The 17,515-nt window shown below is 39.1% G+C and overlaps 1 long non-coding RNA gene across 2 annotated transcripts in view; it reads left to right on the top strand.

The window, feature by feature from the left end:
* Positions 1 to 17,515, top strand: part of LOC136875600 (uncharacterized) — a 100,737-nt gene that overhangs the window by 23,926 nt on the left and 59,296 nt on the right. For both annotated transcript variants that reach the window (XR_011018413.1, XR_010860486.2), the window contains exon 2: positions 4,120 to 4,202. This is a non-coding gene — a long non-coding RNA (uncharacterized lncRNA). The remainder of the gene's footprint in view (positions 1 to 4,119; positions 4,203 to 17,515) is intronic.

Genomic DNA, 17,515 nt, shown 5'->3' on the forward strand with positions numbered 1-17,515 from the left:
ATTATGGCTTGGAAATTCTTGGCTTAAGTGAAGTGAGGTGGTGCAATTTTGGAGAGATTTTGGTGCAAAATGGGAACACATTTATTTATTCTGGTCTGAGGAGGATACTGAATGGAGAAATGGAGTGGGTATGTTGATAAGTAGGACATCCAAGAACAGTTTAATTGGATGGAGTCGTGGAGTCCCATCTCAGACAGAATTATAACAGCTAGACTTCAAGGTAATATTCAAGATATAACAATATGTATATAAAATAAATAAGTTAATATTTTAATGAAATTAACAGCTTATATGATAGAAGAATTCTTCTGCTTTAAAATAGTACATATTACAACTACATTGAAATAAATATATTTTTTACCTCAGAGAAAAAAAGATATTGTTATTATTAGGGGTGATATGAATGCAAAAATTGGATCAATTAATGTGATAAGGAAACATGGCTTAGATGAAATGAATGATAATGGAGGGAGATTTGTGTGCCAGCCAGGAAATGGTGACTGGAGGGACAATCATTCCTCACAAAAGGTGTCATAAGGTTATCTGGGTATCACCAGATCACAAAATAGAATATCAGATTTACCCTGTAGCTAATAGTAATAAATTCAGAAAATCATTGACAGATGTGAGGAACAGAAGAGGAGCTGATGTTGGTAGTGATCATCATCTAGTAGTAGCCGAGTTTAAGTTGAAAATAAAGGCTGCATTGAAGAAGTTTGCAACTAGAAAAAAGAGGTTCAGAATACAAAGGTTAAACAATGAAAAGAGGAGGAAAGAATTTAATCTGGATTTGAAAAATCTGTTTGAAGTCCTTTCAAATCTCAAATAAGAGGAAGAGTTGAGTATGGAAAGAAGTTGGGAAAAAGTTAAGAACACTTATATACAAATGTGTGAAAAAGTAATTAGTTATAGGAGCTATCAACAGAAAGACTGGATGTCTGAGGACACATGGAACTTAATTGAATAACGAAAAGAGGCTAAAGCTCTAGTAAATCAAAGCAGAACAAGACAGCAGAAATCAGAAGCCCAAAGGAAATATTCATAAATTTGCAAAATGGTTAAAAGGAGTGTGAGAAGCTATAAAAGAAGATGGATTGACCAGCAGGCACAAATTGCTGAGAAGAAGGGTGATATGAAACAACTCTATAATATTACAAGGAAATTGTCAAGAGGAGGTTATAGGAAGAGTAAAACAGTGAGAGATAAGCAAGGAAATATGTTGTTATCACAAGAAGAACAATTGAGAAGATTGCATGAGTATTTTTCAGAAATTTTAAACAAAGATGATGGAAATGAGCAGGAAATGCAAGAAATGAAGGCTTAGATAGTGAATACTCAAGAATAAAGCTAGATCCCCCAACAAGGCATGAGGTTAGATCAGCATTGAAACAATTAAAGAATGGTAAACCAGCAAGTATAGATAATATTGATCCAGAAATACTAAAGTGGATGAAGAAGCCAGCATTAATTTGCTCCTACCATTATTGGGGAAAATATGGAAAGAAGAGAGAATTCCATCTGATTGGAAAGAGGGTTTGATTGTGAAACTTTCCAAAAAAGGTAAACACCACAGTGTGTAAGAATTGGAGGGGAATAACACTACCGATCATACCAAGTAAAATTCTCTCTAGAATAATTCTAAACAGAGTAAAGGACGTAATTGAGCAGCGTCTTTGAAAAGAACAAGTTGGTTTCCGTAGACAGCGCAGCTGTGTTGATCTAATAAATACGCTAAGAATAATTCTAGAGCAGAGTAATGAATGGCAGGTTACATTGTACTTGACATTCATAGACTTCGAAAGAGCATTTGATTCAGTAAGTGGAATACCGTAATGTGGAATACCTTGGTGAAATATGGAGTACCGCATAAGATTTTGAATCTCATAAAGGAAATGTATGAAGGGTACAGATGCGAAGTAGTACATGAGGGAAAGGTCACAGATTATGTGAATGTCATAAGTGGAGTTCGTTAAGGATGCATTCTTTCACCAACAGTCGTTTTAGTGGTGCTCGATAATGTCATGAGAAAAATGTTGGGTAGAAGGAGAAAAGGAATACAATGGGGAATGGGGGAAAGACTGGAAGATTTAGAATTTGCAGATGATTTTTATCTTTTCTCTTCAAGAATTAGTGATATGAAACACAAGTTAGAAGGATTACGGAAGGAAGCAGAGGCTGCAGGACTCAATATAAATGTTGTTAAGACCAAGGAAACGAGAGTAAATGCTAAAATTGATGAAAGAATGTTTGTGTGCAGGGGAAAAGATTGAAGAGGTTAAAATATTTACCTACTTGGGAAGTGTAGTGACAAGAGAAGGAGGTGCGGAAGAGGATGTGAGAGCCAGAATAAGAGAAGCATATGGAGCCTTCATGCAGCTGTATGCAGTGTGGAAGAATAACAACATTTCAAGGAAAACGAAAATAAAAATTTTCAATACAAGTGTTAAATCAGTCCATCTATATGCTTGTGAAACTTGGAAGGTTACACGAACTATCACTAATCTCTTGCAGACATTTATAAACCATTGCTTATGACGCATCATAAATGTAAGATGGCCTGAAATTATATCCAATGATGAGCTATGTATGTATGTTTGTTCAGTCCGTCAGCGACGCCGCTGGTGGGATCCTCGGCCACTCTGCCATCAGCTGTCATAGATGGCCTAGGCATCACTGAAGAGGCGTACTAGGGAAATGAGGAGTGAGGTAGTTTCCAGTTGCTTTCCTCACCGAGCCAGAGTTGCTATTACATATCAGTCCACCAAGCCCACTAAAATTCATATACCAACTGACCCTATGAACATCTTCACACCATTCATAGCAGGGACTGGCTGCATAAGGATCAAAATTACTAGCATCGCCCATACCTCAGTCACTTTCATATTGTCAAAGCCAAGGATAAGACAGAGATAGATCTATGAAAGTAACAAAATTGCTCTAGCCTATGCCAGAAGACATAGTGCACTGTAAACACTAGGTCCTGCCAGCAAAGGCATGACGAGCTATGAAGAACAGCAAATAAAGTTCTAGTCGCAGTGGAAATCAGGAGGAGGAAATGGAAATGGATAGGTCATACTTTGAGAAAGCTAGCAGGATCCATAGAACACACAGAATTCACATGGAATCCGCAAGGGGCACGGAGGAGAGGTTGTCGTACGAAGACCTGGAGGAGGACTGTAGAGAAGGAGGCTCTGAAGTAGGGAAGACTTGGAAGGTAGTTAAAGCATTGCCAAGTCAGCAATCACAATAGAGACATTTCACGGATGCCCTATGTTCCAGTGGGAATGAGAGGAATGAACTAACTAATGTACTATGATGCAACCTTTCATTTGTGTGATTCAGTCCCAGCAATTTCAGCCACAAGCCTAAGATGAATGGACTGCTTAAATGGCACCACTTTAGAAAGCCTGCAGCCTTGTAACTTAGATATTGTTGTAATTTCTATTGTTGTTTGAGTATAACTTTACTTGATCTGCACTCTTACAAAGTTTGTGTTGAAACTCTGATTGATGTGCTAAATTATATAGCACATTCTCTACATTGAATATAAAATTAGCTTCATGTTGTGTGAACCTGGCGAACATGGGAAAATAAATGGTTAAATGAGATATGCTCATCTTGTGCTGACCATTAATGTAAAAAAAGTTAATTATGATGAAATCCCCATTTTTGAAGATTGCCAACTTTGTTTCAAACTTCTGTAACAGTGCTGAGTGAGTTACTATGTTTTTCCATCCTCAACGTGAATTGATGACCATGAGTAGTTGCAGCCAGTATCCAGTATTCGGGAGATAGTGGGTTTGAACCCCACTGTCGGCAGCCCTGAAGATGGTTTTCCATGGTTTCCCATTTTCACACCAAGCAAATGCTGGGGCTGTACCTCAATTAAGGCCACGGCCACTTCCCTCCCACTCCTAGCCCTTTCCTGTCCCATCGTCATCAATGACCTATCTGTGTCGGTGCGACATAAAGCAACTTGCAAAAAAAAAAAAAAAAAAAAAAAAAAATGAGTAGTTGCTCGATTAGTTTTGTAGATACAGTTGCTTAACTCATATTCTCAAAACTAGTACAACTTACACCTCACTAATAACATATGCTTTTGTTTTTGTTTCATTCTAGCTCCTGTGGAGCTTTCCAGAATAGATGACCAGACTTTACACCTTAAGCAGATCTGCACCAAAACCTAGGCATGTACAATATTGGTGAGTATGATACTTCAAAACTATCCATGTGTTTGACACTTCATTGATTCCTGGATCAACTCTCTTTGAGGACCAGTGCTATTCTTTAGTACTAGCATTTTACTTTTGTTGAGTAAAGCAGAAAAAAGCTTCAATGTTTTAGAATATAAAATCAGTTTAGGCATTGTAGTGTGTGATCAGGAATCAAGTGTAAGCAGATCATTGTATGTATGCCCTACCTTAAATGTTGCCATATGTAACATGCTATGCCAATCATCCATTCTTGTATACACAGATGAAGTATTTTACCATATTTATAACATAATATATAGGCTATCATAGATGTTCAATATTCTCACAAACCCTGTGCTTGGGGACACAGACGAAGAACAAAACCATGGTACCCCCTGCCTTTTGTAATAGGCGTCTGAACGGGGTGACAGCGCGGAAATTGATTGTGGCTTTGGAACCATGAATTGTACCTCCTTTAGATGGAAGGGTCTGAATACATCCACAGGTGATTCCTGCCTGTCATAGAAGGTGATTAAAAAAGTTATGTGGCCATCGGTCTCCTCCCGCCCCCCTCCCCCCCTCCTTTTCTTTTCTTTGAGGGTTCATTGTAGACAGATAAAAATTTGATGTGCATGGTGCTTGGGAAAGGGCCTCTTACATGTACAACTATGCTTGAAAGCCCAGACGGTATCTGCAACCCATTGGATGGGAACGCCATGTACCCGGCAGTAATATCTGCCTGACAACGCAGGTCCCTGCACAGCCGAATGCCAGAGCATATTACTATCAATTTATTTTTTATTTATTTATTCTTATCAGTGCTCTGTATATGCTACAGGGTACATGCTCTTGTGGGTAGTTTGGAGGAAGGGAGTCATGGTGCTCAGTTAGCTATCTACTGCATTTCTTAGGCCCTCTATGTTCCATGTCAAGCATGTAATTGTAGTTAACTGATATTCTCTATCTGTAATTCTGCACTCATTTGGGTTTTCCATTACTTGTTGCAAAAACTGCTCCTGCTTGCTTAGATAGATGAAAATTCTACCGTCACACTAAGACGCACTTCGGCCAGAATTGATGTTTGTTGACTTCTTCATAGCAGTTGAAAGGTAGACCAACCTTAAAAGCCTTAAAAATGAATGCCCTTTTAGTTTCCAACTGCTCACAGTAGATACTGTTATCAAATTGGTTTTCCCTTAGGAATGAAGCTACAGTGTCCTTTCCTGTTGATTGATGTATAACTTACCCACGTAAAACCATGCAGTACATGCTCCCGCTTTCAATATACATGTTTTAGTTGGGTGTGCCCCTTGTATACCATTGCTTCTTTTAGATTTTGACCCTCTCCCTACTTTTGTCCATGATCCTGGGTCACACTCTGTCTGTTCGGTGCCGTTGCAAGCACCTGGCTGTTGTTTCGTGTCTTCAAGCTGTATAGTTTTAAAGGATAATTATGCGTCTTTTTCTGTCTCTATTCTTATGTTCTTGTTTTCTTTTTTTTAACAGCATCCTTGTTCTTCCCTGCTATTGCTAATGGACTGTCAGTCTTGTTCCTCCAGGCTTACTTCTGTCCTCTCGTCTCTTTGTGAGTTTTTCATAACTCTAACTCTGTCATCTGCCTTTAAAGTTGAAACTTCTGCTTCATGCGTCTTTCGTCTAATTTGAGTACCCGATGCAATAACAGCAGTCATCTCTTTTATGGATGATAATTTTCCCATTATGTGTCTGGCTCCATGGCTAAATGGTCAGCGCGCTGGCCTTTGGTCACAGGGGTACCAGGTTCGATTCCCGGCAGGGTCGGGAATTTTAACCATCATTGGTTAATTTCGTTGGTACGGGGGCTCATCATGATGCGCAGGTCGCCTATGGGAGTCAAATCAAAAGACCTGCACCTGGTGAGTCAAACATGTCCTCGGACACTCCCGGCACTAAAAGCCATACGCCACTTCATTTCATTGCCCATTATGTTCTCCTGCTTCCTTATGGCATCTTCATTTACTGTCGCTAAAGAAGGCTTAATGTCCACAAAGTATTTCCTTCTTTCATCTGCCCATCCAGACTGCCATTCTGTAAATAACTGTTTCCAGGTAATGCAAAACCATGACAGATTTTTCTTTGCACAGCCAAGAGCATTCATTTCTCCCACTGTGATACCAGCACACTCATTGTGATACCAGTTAGAACAAGGACCATCACATCCTACTCCATTACTTACAATTTCCATGTAACAGGAAGGGCAGTTACATGTTCTCTGTGAATCTTGTGTTCCACTGTTATTACTTGTTTCTCTGTAGAGGTGACATGTAACTCCTCTTTTGTAACGTCTATGGATTTTATACTTCTAACCGTAAAAACGATTTCTAATGTTTTATTTACGATAAATGCCAAACCACTTAAGAACTCCTAATTGCTTCTAATATTTTATCTGTATACAAATTATCAGTGTATAAACTCTTCTAGTTCACTATACGATAAGACAATAACTACGGTACTGCATAAATGTACAATACCGAATACCAGTGTCACTATGTAACAAGCGGACTACATATTGAAGTTCCTTGGATAATGCTTGTTATTTTTCATAACAAGGAATGTATAATATAAACACAACCTCCGTTATATCCATATTCTCCTGTAGAATAGCTCTCTCCTCTTTATACAGGGTTATTCACCTAAGATGTTAGACGGAAATAACATCTAAACCATTAAAGATACCGGTATTCTGTTTTCATATGCTTAAATGATACCCAAGGGCTTGTAAAATAATGTGCTACTTTAACTTATTCTCATAGGTTGATTAATAACTGAGATATTGATACTAACTCCATAACTTTAAATGGAAAGGCACGAATACATACAGCTGGCCTAAACATTCAACTGCGTACAAGTTCAAATATGTATTTTCAAAATTGGACAGTTACTTTTTGAGATATCAATAATAAAAACTGCATTTGGGCTTTTGCGTGCCACATCGGACAGCGTGCAGTCGGCCAAGGACATATTGGCACACAAGCTGTTTCCTGGCATTGATTCCAACCACAGATCGGATACCAGGCATGTACTGTAAACTATCGTACACATAATGTGATGTACCGGTACTGTAACATACCCTGGGTGTGCAACGTTATTGTATGACTGGCGGACACACAACGGACAAGGAAGATTAAAGTTTTATTTGTTTTGTTTTGAAATCCATGTGTAACAGGTTGCGCTTAGTTTGGCATGTAACAGGTTGCGCTTAGTTTGGCGTCTTTCCCCACAGATGGGAATGGGAAGGATTTGGAAAGGACGTCGACCGTGGCCTATCTCAAAGGTACCAATCCGGCATTTGCCTGGTGTTGAACATGGGACACCATAAACATTACTTTCAGGTTGTTGATGGTCAGCATTTCGACACATAATTAAATAGAAACATTGTGTATGCAGATCACTGAGACGCACATTTTCAAACATCACCTACCTCATATCTTCATTGTTGTGATAATTCAGCCTCCAGTCAACTAACGATTGGTCACGAGTGGCTTTGCCGCATAAAGTACTGAACTCGTTGCCAACACGGTCTCTAAATGCAAAATGTCAGCATCATAACAATTACATTGACGAGACGTTATGTTCCCGTGCCCACGCCTTAAGATCATTTCCAATGAAGGTTTTTTCTTTCTTTTTACTAGTGGCTTTATGTCGCACCGACACAGATAGGTCTTGTGGCGACGATGGGATAGGAAAGGCCTAGGAGTTGGAAGGAAGCGGCTGTGGTGTGAAAATGGGAAACCACAGAAAACAATCTTCAGGGCTGCCGACAGTGGGATTCGAACCCACTATCTCCCGGATAGAAGCTCATAGCTGCGCGCCTCTAACCGTATGGCCAACTCGCCCGGTCCAACGAAGTCTACCTTGGATATTATTTATTTGCTTTTCTAGAAGGAGCTCTTCAAGTTTCCTGTGATATATTTATTTCTTAATTCATACAGTTGTATGTACTGTACTTTCAAACCAGCGACAATTATACCTTTGTTATGTTCTTTTGAAGTCAAAGTAATCATGTTATTCTTTTTAAAAACATCAACCCTCCCTGTCCTGTTATGAGTTCGCCTGTCATACACACTTTTGCAAACCCATCACATGTGAACGATATGCTTACATGCCTAGTATCCATTCTGTGGCTGGAATCACACCCAGGAAACTGCTTGCTTGTCAATATGTCTTTGCCTGACTACACGCTATCTGCTGCAGCATGCAAAACCGTGCATGCTGTTCTTATTGATATCTCAAAAAGTAACTGTCCGATTTTGAAAATACTTATATAGGGTATTTGAACTTGTGTGCTGTTGAACTTTCAGGCCAGCCATATGAATTGTGTCATTCCATTTAAATATATGGAGTTAGTATCAATATCTAGGTTATTAATCACCCCATGAGAATACGTAGTACATTATTTTACAAGCCCCTAGGTATCATTTACGAATATGGAAACAGAATACCAATATCTTTAATGGTTTAGATGTTATTTCCATGTAACATCTTAGGTGAATAACTTTATATATGACTGTTGCTATTCCAGACCCTTCACAGAAGTTCATAATATTATCTACCATTAATAAGCGTCACTTGGTTCAGGGATTTTAACATTAAATTGGAGCAACATTTAACACGAAAAGTATAGACTGCTAATCTGATGGCCATCTTTGAATCTACTTATTGGTAAATTATTCAATCCCTAACTGCTCTTCCTATAAAGAATTAATTACCGCAGTTTGTCTTCTTGAATTCCAATTTTATCTTCATATTATGATATTTCCAACCTTTAAATTCACCGCTGAAACTTATTCATCTACTAATGTCATTCCATTCCATCTCTCCGCTGACACCTCGGAACATACCACTTATAATACCAGTATAGTTGGTCCGTTATTGGACATTATACATTTTCCAGCTTACTCATTCCTGGTTGCCAGCGTTTTGCCCCAGTGTGCTAAGTTAATGGTTTAGACATTAGTGTGCTAAGTTAGCACACTGGGGCAAAGCGCTGGCAACCAGGAATGAGTTAGCTGAAAAAATTTATGATATCCAATAACGGACCACCTATATTGGTATTATATTCATTCAGGGCATATATTTCAGATTTCCTATGGGAATCAACATCTATATCAACATACCACTTAGCCGAGCAGCTCATCACCTTTCTTCCAAGTCTTCCCAGCCCAAACTTGCAACATTTTCATAACGCTACTCTTTTGTCGGAAATCACCCAGAACAAATTGAGCTGCCCTTCTATGGATATTTTCCAGTTCTCGAATAATAAAGTAATCCTGGTAATAGTCTCATTAACTGGAACCATACTCTAGTTGGGGGTCTTACCAGAGACTTATATGCTCCCTCCTTTACAACCTTACTACAATCCTTAAATATCCTCATACCGGGCGAGTTGGCCGTGCGCGTAGAGGCGCGCGGCTGTGAGCTTGCATCCGGGAGATAGTAGGTTCGAATCCCACTATCGGCAGCCCTGAAAATGGTTTTCCGTGGTTTCCCATTTTCACACCAGGCAAATGCTGGGGCTGTACCTTAATTAAGGCCACGGCCGCTTCCTTCCAACTCCTAGGCCTTTCCTATCCCATCGTCGCCATAAGACCTATCTGTGTCGGCGCGACGTAAAGCCCCTAGCAAAAAAAAAAAAAAAAAAAAAAAATCCTCATAACCATGTGAAGAGATCTGTAACCTTTATTTGCAATCCCGTTAATGTGATTACCCCAGTGAAGATTTTTCATTATATTAACACCTAGGATCTTCCACCTGAGTAATTAAAATGGTGAGGACTTTTCATATTAGTGAAACTTACAACCTGACCTTTAACCGTGTTTATCATCATGCCATTGCCTACTGTCCATCTTACAACATTGTTGAGGTCTTTTTTCAGTTGCTCACAATCTTGTAACTTATTTATTACTCTATACAGTATAACATCATTTGCAAAAAGCCTTATCTCTGATTCCAGTTCTTTTCTCTTATCATTTATATATAAGAAAACATAAAGTCCTGATAATACCGCTTTGAGGAATTCCCCTCTTACTGATCACTCTAGTTCTATGAGCTCTATTTTGCAGAAATATAACCACCCACTCAATCACTCTTTCGTCTAGTCCAATTGCACTCATTTTTGTCAGTAGTTTCCCATGATCTACCCCAAAGGTGCTCATGCTGGGCATTTTGTCCCAGGGACACACAGCTCTGTAAGCGGGCAGGCAGGCAATGAGTGTATGCTATTCAGCCACAGTGACATAGTGGTTACGTCACAGGCCTTGAAGGTTGAGTGAAGTTCTCCCAGTCATGCTCAATCTCTGCGGCAATACCCGAGTTTAAAAATGAAGGAAGAAGTTAATTAAAGAAAGAGGGCAGAAATCCACTTTATTTTCAAATTACCGAGCTCGATAGCTGCAGTCATTTAAGTGCGGCCAGTATCCAGTATTCGGGAGATAGTAGGTTTGAACCCCACTGTCGGCAGCCCTGAAAATGGTTTTCCGTGGTTTCCCATTTTCACAGCAGGCAAATGCTGGGGCTGTACCTCAATTAAGGCCACGGCCGCTTCCTTCCCACTCCTAGCCCTTTCCTGTCCCATCGTCGCCGTAAGACCTATCTGTGTTGGTGCGACGTAAAAAAAATCTAGCAAAATAAAAATTTTAAAATTACGTTCTACGAAATGTGTTAGGGGATTTATGTTCATTGCTGTTTACGTATTTTGACCGGATATAATAAAGACATAGAGATTAGCAGGAGGGTACAGCAGAGTAATGCATTCCACCAAAGAGTAAGAAAATTTGTTTGGAGCAAAGAAGTACCAAGGAAAAGTAAAGAGACAGTGTACAAAATGTACTATGTACCCTTATGCAGCTGAACCTTGGATTTTGACTAGCAGGCAAGAGAGAATTCAAGCCAGTGAGATGAAATTCCTAAGAAGTATGATAGGAAAGACAAGGAAAGACAGAGTGAGAAATGAAGATATTAGGAAGGAAGTTGGGATAGGAAAGCTAAATGAGAGAGTCGAAAAGAATAAACTAAGGTGGTTTGGACATGTAAAGGGAATGGAGGACAATAGAATTACAAGACAGATGCTGGAGGCAAAGTAAGAGGGCAAGAGAGCAAGAAGAAGACTGATAACAAGGTGGATTGAATCAGTGAGGAGCGGCATAAGAAGACGAAATTTAGACTGGGACAAGATTGTGGAAGAGGAATGGTGGAAGGAAAGAGGAAGATGGAGAAGTGCCATAAATACCCCGACCCGGCAGGAGCTGGATAAGGGGAGATGATGATGATGATGATGATGATGATGACAATAAAGAGTAGGTCTACAACCTCAAATATATTTGTACTAAACATAATGAATTGCATTTTTCATTATTCTGTTTTTAGAAATATTTCTAATATAATACAGAGTTAAGGTGGATAAGCTGTGGCTTCTGGTTGCTTGGGCTTAAATTATCTGATAAACTCACCAACAATACATTTTATTAATAAATCAAGCAGATAAATTGTTCCACCTAATTTTTTATTTTGTCTTTGGGAAATTTAATTTACTAATAGTACGTGTTTCATTTAGACTGACTAAACATCATCAGCTACAGTTTTGGTTTTGATAGAAATTCATAAAAGTACAGAGACATATTATTTCATGTGAATCTTAAAACAATCTCTAACATATTAAATAATTTTTTAGTTTAAATCTTTAAAAAGTAAAGCTCTTTTCAGGCACATCCCCATTGGAGGTAAGCTGCATGTACTATTTCAACCACATACCAGCCTTACTGTCATTCTTAAATTTCTGGCAGTACCGGGAATCGAATCCGGGCCCCTGAGGACAGCAGCTAATAACACTAACCGTTACGCTACAGAGGCAGACAGGTAAACTCGTGTCCTCATCCTGAGGGGGTGCAGCTCTTTTTAGGCACACCCCCAATGGAGGTGAGCTGCATGTACCATTCCAATTACATACCAGCCCTCCTGCCATTCTTAAATTTCTGGCAGTACCGGGAATCGAACCTGGGCCCCCGAGGATGGCAGCTAATAACACTAACAGTTACACTATGGAGGCGGACGGTTAAACCTTCGAAAACGTGGGTGAAGGGCAGGGGGAAGTTAAGAACTTAGCTATGTCTATTTTGGTTAAAACTTTCAACTAGTGAACATTTCTAAAAACATGTTATAATTGATGACTAGAAAATGTCTTTGTTCTTTTTATGTTCCCATAACATGGAACATAGAAATGTGAACTGTCTTCTTCTAGCACAGTGTTTGAAGTGGAACTTCCCAGTTGTGTCTTTTATGTTGATGATGATGATGATGATTGTTGTTTAAAGGGGCGTAACATCTAAGGTCATTGGCCCCTGTCTTGAATGTTGAGGCTAATTATATTTGTGGTGGAATTTAATGTTGGTTTTTGTTGTTGTTGTTGCTAGTTGCTTTACGTCGCACTGACACAGATAAGTCTTATGGCGACGATGGGACAGGAACGGGCTAGGAGTGGGAAGGAAGCGGCCATGGCCTTAATTAAGGTACAGCCCCAGCATTTGCCTGCTGTGAAAATGGGAAACCACGGAAAACCATTTTCAGGGCTGCCGACAGTGGGGTTCGAACCTACTATCTCCCGAATACTGGATACTGGCCGCACTTAAGTGACTGCAGCTATCGAGCTCGGTGAATTTAATGTTACTCCGAGATTAGTAAATTTGCACAACACCTGTTTGTACATTGAATGGTTAGTTAGTTTGCGACATGAACCCGAATATAGGAGCGTTGCTCCACATTCTTACTAATACACCGGTATTATACCAGGTTAAAAAATTGAGGCTACGGGTGCAGGGCCACTCCCAAGGTGGGAAGAACGTCTCTGTACTTTTATGAAGTTCTACCTAAACCAAAAGTGTAGCTGATGATGTTTAGTCAATCTAAACGAAACATGTACTCCTTGTAAATTAAATTTGCCAAAGGCAAAATAAAAAGTATCGGTTGATTTATTGATCAATTATCGATACGGACCATGAAGTGGATTGTTTGCAATCCACTTTATTGGGTTTACTGGATATCTATTTGGTAGATGCATTTACACTGTTGTACTTTAATCTTGGATAATAAACATCTATGTCCGCACTCGTGATGAAACTTCCTTGCCATTTAGAGGCATAAGATTTCTGATTAGTTTTAAATAATATTTTCAGAAATTCAGTGAACAGGGAAAGTCACACAACACTACAACACCGTGCAAAATCAAGCATTAAACTTGTTGAATTATGCAAGTATATTACCTTTTGCTGAATAAATAACAGGAATTTTGCCTTTTAAAAATAATGGAAATAGGGTCATTCCCAGCTAAGAAATTGTAGCTTGTATGCTTGAACTCTGCATCTTTGTAAATTGTAACAAAAAAATGATAACTTGTCAATTTTCTTGAATGTATAAATGTAAGAAAATAAAACTGAATGTTTATATCGAATAAAGTATAAATAAAACCGGATTATCTTGCAAAGGTCAGTTTTCTTATGATTATAGCATTTAAAAAAAATTATTGTAGGCCTACTGTACCCCAATCAGCATTTTGCTGAGTATTGGAGGAGAGCTTCATAATTGAACGTTAGTGTTCCACTTCCCTGCTAAGTCCATTCGCTGTCTCGCTTCACTGATATGTATGCTTGCTACGTAAACTGCCCGCACTTATGTGAGGCCAGTCTCAATGGGCGCTCAGCTGAGCACCTCTGATCTACTCTAGATAGGTCGTAGATAGGTCGGGATACAGTCCATTTGACCTCCTGAATTTAGATATCTGCTGTATCTTGCTGGAATCCAACAAGTTGAGCTTCAGTGGAATAACCTTTTCCAAATTCAAACTGCCTTCTATCGAATCAGTTATTAATTTTGCAAACCTGTCTGATATAACCAGGAATGCTCTGCCAAAGCTTACATGCAACACATATTGAACTGACTGGTCTCATTTTTTTTTGGCTTTATGTTATCACCTTTCCCTTTATTCACATGGGCTACTATAGCAACTCTCCATTCATTTGGTATACCTCCATGAAAACAGTTATCAGATAAGTATTTCAGATTATATCCCAACCCATTATCTTTAGTATATCCCCAGATATCTTATCAATTCCAACTGCTTTTCTAGTTTTCAAATTTTGTATCTTATTGTAAATATCTTTGTTGTCATAGGTAAATTGCAATACTTCTTTAGTATTGGTCACCTCCTCTATGTCCGACTCGTTGGCTGAATGGTCAGCGTACTGGCCTTCGGTTCAAAGGGTCCCGGGTTCGATTCCCGGCAGGGTCGGGGATTTTAACCTTAATTGGTTAATTCCAATGGCTCGGGGGCTGGGTGTTTGTGCTGCAACTCACACACCACACATAACACTATCCTCCACCACAATAACACGCAGTTACCTACACATGGCAGATGCCGCCCACCCTCATTGGAGGGTCTGCCTTACAAGGGCTGCACCCGGCTAGAAATAGCCATACAAAATTATTACCTCCTCTATCTGGATATTATCCTTGTAATCAACTGCTGACTGAATACTTCTGCCTTCTATAGAACCTCACATACACACTGCCCTTGTTCATTAATGATTCCTGAAATGTCTTTCTTGGATCCTGTTTCTGCCTTAAAGTACCTGTACATACCCTTTCATTTTTCACTCAAATTTGTATGACTGCCAATTATGATTGCCATCATGTTATCCTTAGCTGACTTCTTTGCTAGATTAAATTTCCTGGTTACTTCAATTTCTCCTTACTTCCACAACCATTTTTAACTCTATTTCTTTCTAACCTGCACCTCCTTCTTAGTCTATTTCTCTGTTATAATATAGCAGGTCTTTACCATTCCTTACCACCTTTATAGGTACATACCTATTTTCACATTCCTCAATAATTGCTTTAAACACATCCTACAGTCTGTTTGCATTTTTATTTACTGCCTTCCACTGATCATAATTACTTTTTTTAAACTCCCTCGTGTCTGTTTTATCAGCCATATGGCACTGCCTAATAGCCTTTATGACCTTCCTTTCTATCACATTTATTTTTAACTACAAAAACACCTTTGTGATCACTAATACCATCTATTACTTCAGTTTCTCTGCACCACCACGTCCAGGATGTTGTTCCCTTGTTGAGTCCATCATTGATTTCTGATTCAGCTGTCCTTCCCAGATTAACTTATTTGCCAGTTGTTGGTCCTGTCATTCGCATTACCTTCCCAATTGACATTTGGTAAATTGAGATCACCCGCTACAATCGCGTTCCTTTCCATATCGATTCCCACATTGCCAATTATCTTATCAAATAATACCGAATCAGCTTTTCCAGATCTCCCCGTGGTCGCCAACCCACGGTGGTGGTGGTGGTGGTGGTGATTATTGTTTTAAGAGAAAGTACAACTAGGCAACCATCCTCTATATAACACTAATCAGAGAGAAAAATGGAAGGGATCCGATACTTCGAAAAATGAAGGTATCGGCCAAAGAAAGACAAGGGCCACGAAGGGCGTGAAAATGAAAGACTCCCTAGCCCTCGCAAACCTAATAGCGTCGGGGTCGGAAAAGAACAAGAGTTGACCAAGAGAGGTCGGATAGGATAGGTGAAAGTGAGGAGCCCGGCACAAGTAAGTGGAAGCACTGCCAGGACTCAGCTAAGGGCCCCGTGGTCGCCAACCCACGCTCTAAAGTTCAGAGCCCCTGAGGCCCCTATTAGTCGCCTCTTACGACAGGCAGGGGATACCGTGGGTGTTATTCTATTGCCCCCACCTACAGGGGGAATATCATTGCTTTCTGGTCCACCCCAATTCCCTGAATGTACCTCCCTATGACCCTCTTTCTGATGTGAATCGTTGCCGTACTTCTCACATTGCACCTACAAAAGCATTACTTTAAATTAAATTATTTAATATTAGCTATGTACGAGGAACCAAAATAAAAGAACTTGCTTATAAATATTACAATCTCCATCTGTAAATATGCTCAAGCAGGCAGTAACAGAAAAAGAAGATCATTAACGAGTTTTGTTGATTTTTTAAAATGCCACAAAATTTAATTTTTATATGTTATTATTTCAAGAGTGGAAAGAAAATTGCCCTCAGACTGAAATTTAGCAAAGACTGTTAGAAAATTTTAGACGTGTACCCATTTCTTGTCATCGCAATGGCAATCAGGTTCCTGGGATATTTCTAGCCCTCCTATTTGTATAGAGTTATATTGTCTGTTCTCTGTGGTATTTCCTTTATATGAATAAGAACCCGACTTCTTTAACAGGGATTGTTTGTTCATGTCTCTCTTTGCTAGGTTGGTGTTATAGGCATTTATCCACAATGCAAATGCTGAGAGTTACCTGTGGGAGAACTTTGCCTTTTAATCTCAATTGGAAAGTTGTATCTTTTTAAGGGAATAAGATTAATTCCTGCCACAAGGGCTCAGCTGAAGATAGTATTTGTTGATTTGTTGACAGGCTCTTTTGAATGAAGAGTGGCTGTGGTTGAAAGTATTAGTTCATATGGCAACATTAGTTTGGTATAATTTTCTAATGATATAAAGGTGTGCATACTTGTGTTTGACATTTCCCTGAATAAGCCTACCAGTAGCAAGTTAGTTTCATGTTATATAATCTATATATCTTGTGTTCATCACATGTAAAAATAAAAATTGTGTGCACTCTGTATAAAAGTTTTGGGCCCCTACTGTTTCACAGTCAGACCAGACCAAGGCTGTGGTCATTTTATAAAGCTTATAAATAATTGGAATAATTCATCTACAAGGTCCTGTATAATGTTTCACTTTCTATGCTCTGAACCATTCTTGCCATCAACAATGTTTTTGAAGAATGCGTGAACCTGTATCTTTGCCGCTAGAAGTATTTCAGGGCGACTTTGAACTGTCTTACTGAAACAGAGGATCTTACTGATTGTTATTCATCAGTAATCCTTCTATTCCTACTTCTTTTTTCTGGGTGCACCAGGTGTCTCTCTCCCTCCCTCTCTCAGCAAAGTCCATCAGACATAATCTAGAGCTTTCTTGACCACTCTTTTGTTTGATTTGTTATTCCATAGTTTCTTTTGGCATTTTCTTCATTCATCCACTTACATGTGATCAAATTATCTCCAGCTTGTCATTTAACTTTTCCACCTTCAGTTCTCATTCCTTCTCTCCTTATCTTCTGTAACATACTTCTTGTAGATGATGAAAATTTTGCTACCTTTTATTTGATTTTATCTTTTGTTGCAAGTAATTATGCTCATATTGGTCTGTATTGACTATATAACTTGAGAAGAAATATATTTTGTT

This window comes from Anabrus simplex, chromosome 6, assembly GCF_040414725.1.
Source record: "Anabrus simplex isolate iqAnaSimp1 chromosome 6, ASM4041472v1, whole genome shotgun sequence".
NCBI lineage: Eukaryota > Metazoa > Arthropoda > Insecta > Orthoptera > Tettigoniidae > Anabrus > Anabrus simplex.